We start from the raw sequence: 7,005 nt of genomic DNA, 5'->3' as shown, positions 1-7,005 counted from the left end.
AACGTGTGTCGTTTCCCGAGTTGTTCATTTTAGCCACTCTGACCGGCGTGAGGTGGTCTCTCGGTGTGGTTTTGATTCGTATGTCCCCGATGAGGAGCGACGTTGAGCGTCTTTCCGTGTGCCTGTTGGCCATCGTCTATTCGAGTCCGAAGGGAAATTTTAATCCTCTACAGAAAAGGAGCAAAGCTGAACTATCTAGTAGGGATACCGTGAGACACAGGTGGCTATTTAAATGTAGCCTGGTGAAAATTAGACACACCTTACAATTCCCTTCCTCGCTGACACTGGCCACATTTCAAGAGCGCAACAACATGCTAGGCGAGCGCATGCAGAATGTCTCCATCGTCGCAGAAAGTTCTGTCGTTTCCTGAATCAGGAGCTAAATTTTCCAAGACCTCAAAGAAAAATGCGTCCCTGGCCCCACATGAAAAATTCAACCTTCAGTCGCCATTTGGGTTACTTAAGTCTAAGGACAAAACCTGAAGTTCTGAGTCTGCGTGAGGAAGGTTCTAGAACCCTAGGAAAAAATTCAGGGTGGGATATGTATGTATGCTAGTAGAAAGGACCAGAACCCTAAGGCTCCCATCCTATAAGTTCTAGAACTCTAAGAAAATAATCTAGAGCTCTTAAAATAGAGAATGTTTCAATTTCATTTCACTTGCCTGATGAAATGACAATGATCACGTTAAGATGTCTTTGGGGACTAGTAAAAACCCCTTTGTGCTAGTTCCTGGGCACAAGTGTCTAAATTGGCTTTTGGATGGCCAAATCCAAACGGCCAAGATCTGAAGATATATTGCAATATATTTCCATGAGGAAGGAAAATAAAGATCAGAACAGGACACAGTTAGAATTACATTTCGTTGCTTTTAACAGAGAACTCAGATAAACGACTTAAATAAGGTAGGTCTGTTTCCTTTTCATTTAAAAGTCCTGGCGACAGCAGGCCGGGACGGCCTGGGAACCCAGGCTCCTTCTGGTTTTCTGCTTTTCATTCTTAGCGTGAGACTTCCAGCTTTACTTCTCCTCATGGTCTAAAATGGCTGCTGGAGCTCCAGCCATCGTGACTTATTCTAGGCAGGAGGAAGGAACAAGGGGGCTGCACTGAGGAAAAGGACACGCTTCTTAGTTGAGTCTGCCTGCCTGCTTTTAAGAAGCCAACTGAGCAGCCCCATGTGATAATTTTCCCTGATATCTATCTCACGGGCCATTTCTACCTTCAGGAAGTCCGGAAATAAAGTCATTGGGCTGGGCACATGACCACTCAGTATAAAAGCAGGGTTCTCCTAAGAAGGAAGGAGAAAGGGAAGGAGAGGGAAGGAGGGAGGGAGGCGGGAGGGAAGGAAAGAAGGAGAGCTGATATCGGGTGGGCACCCAGCCGTCCCAGTCACACGTGGTACAGGGTAGAGCCACGTGGCCCCCAAACACCGAGGAGCAGATTGGAAATTCGGTGGGCTCCCTGGCGGTGGAGGGCCTGCCGACAATAGGGAGGGGACTGTGGCAAACAGGAGACGCCCCGCCCTGTCTCCCGGAGGGATCTGCCATTCAGCTCTGACTGATGGAACCAGGCCTACTGCTCCCAGTTTCTGGTTTTCCTCTAAGAAGCATCAAGAAATCTAGATTGCGGGGGCACCTGGGGAGCTCGGTGGGTTACGCGTCCGACTTCGGCTCAGGTCATGATCTCGCGGTTCGTGGGTTCGAGCCCCGCGTCGGGCTCTGTGCTGACAGCTCGGAGCCTGGAGCCTGCTTTGGACTCTGTGTCTCCCTCCTTCTCTGCTCCTCCCCTGTTCTCTCTCTCTCTCTCTCTGTCTCAAACATAAATAAACGTTAAAAGATTTAAAAATTTAAAAACAAAAAGAAATCTAGGTTGCAGTGTCACCCCTAATTTCTAAAGATTGAATTTGCCACTATTTAAAAACAATATTTTTTAACCACGTATGGTATGTTTTGACCCAGGGGAGGCTGTTAAGTTTTTATTCTCTGATTATAGAGAAGAAAATACAAGAACCCCATCCCGCGGAATGATCTAATGAAATGTGTGTAGCCGTGATTAAGGGGGAGGGGAGGAGCGAATGACACAGAAGCAAATCCCCGGGGTGGGTGATGTTTGCGGCTTTGGGTGCCCACAGTGGCGGCCGGGTGAGGGTCCCCGGGGCCGCCTCGCAGAACCGGGCGCCCAAGCCACACAGCGTGGTGAGCAGGGTGGGGGGCGCCGTGGCCCTCTGGTTCGGCCTCGTCTATGTTGCAAGCTCCAGGGTTTCAAGGTCTCCCCACCTCCCAGACGCGCTGGGGCCGAGCCTTGGGGAGAGGGCTGTGCCGCGGGGGGTACATCACATCACTGTGTGTGCGCCGCGGGGGAAGGCAAAACCCCATCAAGTCCGAGCCTGCTTCCCTGCAGAGGCTGAGCCTCTCCTCCCAGATTCTGGGTGGATTCCTCTGGGGATGAGCCAGGCTGCAAACCGGGGGTCCCGGATCTCCAGGCTCGCGTTACGCGCAGCAGCTGAATTCAGGGAAAGGGGGTTCTAGGCCTCGCTCTGCTTCTCCGGCCGTTCCCAGGCAAGGCCACCAACGTATCAGGCACCACACCAGCGTCTCGGCTCGCCGCTTCGCCACCAGCTAAATGCCAGTTGCAAACATAACCATTCTGTTGTGAGCGCACAGAGCGTTGGGGATAAATAACGCTTCTTGGTTCCAGCTTCCGGCCGGCGCGAAGGCAGCTGTGAGCCCTCAACAGAGGGTCCCTGTCCTCCCTGCCTGGGGTGTGGACTTAGCCTCTTTGTGTCATCGCGTGAGCTCCCAAGAAGGAATTGTAGGCCGCTCTCCACCCAACTGTCCCCGTTTGCCCGGGACTCAGGGGATTCCCGGGATGTGGGGCTTTCCGCTTTCAACTGGGATGAGCTGGTCACCCCGTCTCTGCCATGGCTTTCCTCGGCGGGCTCCACGTCCCTTGCCAGCGATGAAACGGGAAGCCTGTAACTCCCACGCGTGTTCGAAGCTGCAGGTATCTTCCAGGGAGGCCGAAAACAGGCCCGAGTTCTCAGGAAGGCTGATTCTCTCAGGATCACCCCAACCTACAGAGAAGCACACGCCATAACGGGGCAGGAACGGAAAACAAAGTCGGTAACATCGTGGGAGAATCTCACTTGAGAGATTTTTTTTTTTTTTTTTTTTTTTTAAGCGATCTTTGTTCAAGATCCAGTCAGAGAGATAAAGACCAGTCCCCACCGTGCTGGGTTTCCCTCTTGTTCATGGCACAGGTACAAGGTGCTGTAAAGCGTGGTCCCGTGTTTGCTTACACACAGAGCCGGACGAGGGATGTATGTTGGGCGTGCGTGAGTCCTGGGGAGCAGGGCCGTGCCCACGCTGTTAGCAGAGGGCCCTCTGGGCGGCGGGACTGGGAACGTGGGTGAGGCAGGCCTTTGGTTTAGACTGTCCTGTGTTGCTTGACTTTTGAGAGTTAATACCTGCAAGGCTTTAAAAGAGAACTACAGGGTTTTGTTTTGTTTTTTTGTTTTTAGGGAGAGAGAGAACGCGACTGGGGGAGACGGACAGAAAAGAGAGGGAGAGAGAATCCCAAGGAGGCTTCATACGCAGTGCGGAGCCTGACTTGGGGCTCCGTCCCACGACTCTGGGATCAGGACCCGAGCCGGAATCAGGAGTCCAACGGCCGTGTTCCTTCCTCTAGGGGATCTCCCTGGTGCAAAATAGGACACATCTCGTACACCTTTTCGAGAACAAATCCCTCGTGTAATTAATTCAGCCTGTAATTATCCACCAATCTTTAGAAATGTAATTTGTAGTTTCCCTGCAATACTCGTTTCGAAGCTGACTTCTGATGTGGGCTAAATTATATCGGAACCAATTTTTACTACTTGGAGACTCAGGATAAACCAGGCTTCACTTGTGATTGATTTAAGTCTACTGTCATTTCCATACTTATTACTTAATCGCAGCTGGTATTCAGCCGAGGTACAAACCAGACCCCGCAAAAGGGGCTCCGAAGAGCGAATTCTCTTAAAGCCTCAGAGCCACCTTCTGGCGGCTGGAGAGACACGTCTACTCCGTTCCAGTTTTGCTTTACCTTTCAGTCGTGATTCATCTTCCACCCTGGGGTTGACTGTGTTACAGGACAGGCTTCATCCGCTGGGGTCGTTTTGAAACGTCTGGCTTTCACCAGGATCCCCTGTGCATGAGTAAAAGAATGAGAATTTCTTAAAAGAGCCGCGGGGTTGTGACCGCTCTGCCAACCCGGCGGGTCTGACATCCCCTCGGCTGCTCGAGTTGTAGGACAAGAGATGCCGGGCTTCTCCTTGGCGCTCTGGGATCTCGGTAGCTCGGGAGCCCGTCCTGGCTGTTGGGAGTATGAGGGTGATGCCGGGAGACGCCAACTCCCTGTGAAAAGATGATAAAGGGAACCGCTCTTAGGAAGGAGGCAGGGGGTGGCGGGTGAGCAGGGGTGACATCCCTAATTCTGCCTCCTCCCCGGGGCTCCAGACTTGAGCGGGCTGTCTTACTGACCCAGGAGGGAGCGTGGGACACAGAGCTGAGTCCTGCTTCCTGGCCTGTCAGGGCACATAGGCCCATTCTGCAGGCAAAGGAGAGTCAGGTGAGCACTTCGCGCCTGTTTGGCACAACCCTGAACTGGCAAGGCGCTGGGACCCCGTCTCCTCCCCCCTGACTCCCCCTAGTCTCAGACTGAGCAGACACGGGAGTCCCTTACCCTTTGTTTCTGAGTAAAGACGCTGGGGTGTGTGGGGGGGGGTGTTTCCTGTATACCCCACCTGTAAACACCTCCCCAGAGGAGCACCTAAACCAAAGCTTCCTACCCAAATGTTTCCTTAGGCTCTTGCTCCAAAGGGACAGCTGTAAGCCGGGGGCGGGGAGGAGCAGGGGGGGACCCCTGGCCGCAGAGTTCCCAGGGCGGGTCTGCCTAAGACACAGGCGGGCCAGGAAATCAGGGGCAAACTCTGCGGAGATCCGGGACGGTGGCTCGAGTGCCTGAGAATCATGGGGCCAGGCACCAGCCATCCCCAACCTCCCAGCCCTAGCTGGAAGCTTCCTTCGCGCTCTGCTGTAAACCGCCCCTTCCCTACAAATGAAATGAAGACAGTTGTTCCAGAGCCAAAACAAATAAACCTCAAAAAAAAAAAAACAAAAAAACAAAAAAAAAAACCCAACACACACACACACACACACACACACACACACACACACACTTCCTCCCTGTCTAAAAACACAGACCGCCGTATTTTGATGGTAACTTTACCGGGCAGGAGTTCTCAACCCATTCAGATTAGAACTGGGGGAGGAGAGCAGGGAGCGGAAAAAGTTCTCATGCTCGGGGCTCCATGCGGAAGGAATGGAATCAGAATTTCTGGGCATTTTAATCGAATTGTTTTTGGAAAGCTCTCCAGGCGAGCGTCCCTTGCAAGCCAGAGCAGCAAACCACGGAGCTAAAGCAAGGAGGCTTTGCCTCTAGAAGACGATGCAAATGCAACGGGCAGAAAGGGATTGGGCACCGGGTAAGTTTCTCCGGTTCCGAATGGCCCCCCATAATAATAAAGAAGCCCCAGGCGGCTGAGGGGTAGAAAAACCACCTCCAAATTCGTCGGGGGGGGGGGGGGGGGAAACCCAGCCAAGGGGGTTTGGCATTCCTGTAGCCCCCTCTGCTGGCCACGAAAATCAGTCACTTCTCTGCTGAAAGGGACCCTGCAAGGCAGCCTCCAGCCTGACTCCTACTGGGGACGAGGCTCCTCAGATGCTGGAGTCCGTGGACTAGGGAAACTTACAAAGCAAACTCCAAAGACATTGAGGGCTGAGGGTCAGGCCAACCTTTTGTTTTGCAACCACATCTACCAACACCATTGTTTCAGAAAAGAGAAGACATTTCCCCCGCCAAGATGTAAAAGGAAAGCAATTGCAGGAGAGATCATATTTAGCCTTTAGGCGTAAACGTAGCTTTTAGAAAAGCCTCGCTGCATTTTCTGTATATTTCTTAGCTTGCTGCCAGCCAGTGCATCCTCAGCTTGGACTTGCGTTTGGGGAGCCTTGACGGAAGTGAGAGATTTTAATCAAGAAAGTCCTCTCTGGGGGCGCCTGGGGGGCTCAGCCGGTTGAGCGTCTGATTTCGGCCCAGGTCACGATCTCGTGGTTCTTGAGTTCGAGCCCCGCGTCGGGCTCGGTGCTGACAGCTCAGAGCCTGCTTTGGATCCTGCTTTGGATCCTCTGTCCCCCTCTCTCTCTGCCTGTCCTCTGCTTGCACAGCCTTTCTCTCTCTCCCTCTCTCTCTCTCAAAAATAAATAAACATGAAAAAATTAAAAAAAAGAAATTACTCTTTGGTCATTGTTATCAACTAATGTTGTAATCAGGGCTAGTAACAGCACGTGACCAGGGGGACACCCAGGGCCCTGTGCTCCGAAGGACCCTGCGTTTGGATTAATGCTCTCCTTTTTTTCTTTTCTTTTTTTTTTTTTTTAAGTTTATTGATTTTGAGAGAGGGAGAGGATGGGAGAGGGGCAGAGAAAGAGGGAGAGAGGGAATCCCAAGAAGTCACCACACTGTCGGTGCAGAGCCCGACGCAGGGCTCATCTCACAAGCCGTGAGATCATGACCTGAGCCAAGATCAGGAATCGGACACTTAACCACCTGAGCCCCCCGGGTGCCCCAGTTTAATGCTCTCCCGTCGTCGTCTTGAAATTCCTGGCAATTTTTGAACTAGGGCCTCTGCAGTTTCATTTTGCATGGTGTGCTGCAAGTTACGTAGCCCGTCCCGACCTTAACTGGTAAGTCTGTGTGGACGCATGGCTCTCGGTTATTCGGGAAATCCTGATTGAGCCCCCATCAGTGCCGGGCACCGAGGGGACAGCGATGCACAAAACGGAGGGTGCCTGCCCTCAGAAAGCCGCCTTTCTATTCCAGGCGCTCTGCGAACGTTTACAATGGCAAGACCAATGAATAAGATCTGAGAAGACCGTGGCTCTCTGAAGGACGTTTCTGGAGGATGG

General features: G+C 52.4%; 1 long non-coding RNA gene across 1 annotated transcript; it reads left to right on the top strand.

Annotated features, from left to right (window-relative positions):
• Window positions 1-639: 639 nt before the first annotated feature.
• Window positions 640-3,911, top strand: LOC125936288 (uncharacterized). Its single transcript, XR_007461987.1, has 2 exons — window positions 640-903; window positions 3,519-3,911. It is a non-coding gene; the product is annotated as an uncharacterized LOC125936288 (long non-coding RNA).
• Window positions 3,912-7,005: the final 3,094 nt, after the last annotated feature.

The sequence above is a fragment of the Panthera uncia genome, assembly GCF_023721935.1.
Source record: "Panthera uncia isolate 11264 chromosome A3 unlocalized genomic scaffold, Puncia_PCG_1.0 HiC_scaffold_11, whole genome shotgun sequence".
Lineage (NCBI taxonomy): Eukaryota > Metazoa > Chordata > Mammalia > Carnivora > Felidae > Panthera > Panthera uncia.
The sequence above is the reverse complement of the archived record's forward strand: the minus strand, read 5'-3'. Positions and strand labels throughout refer to the sequence as shown.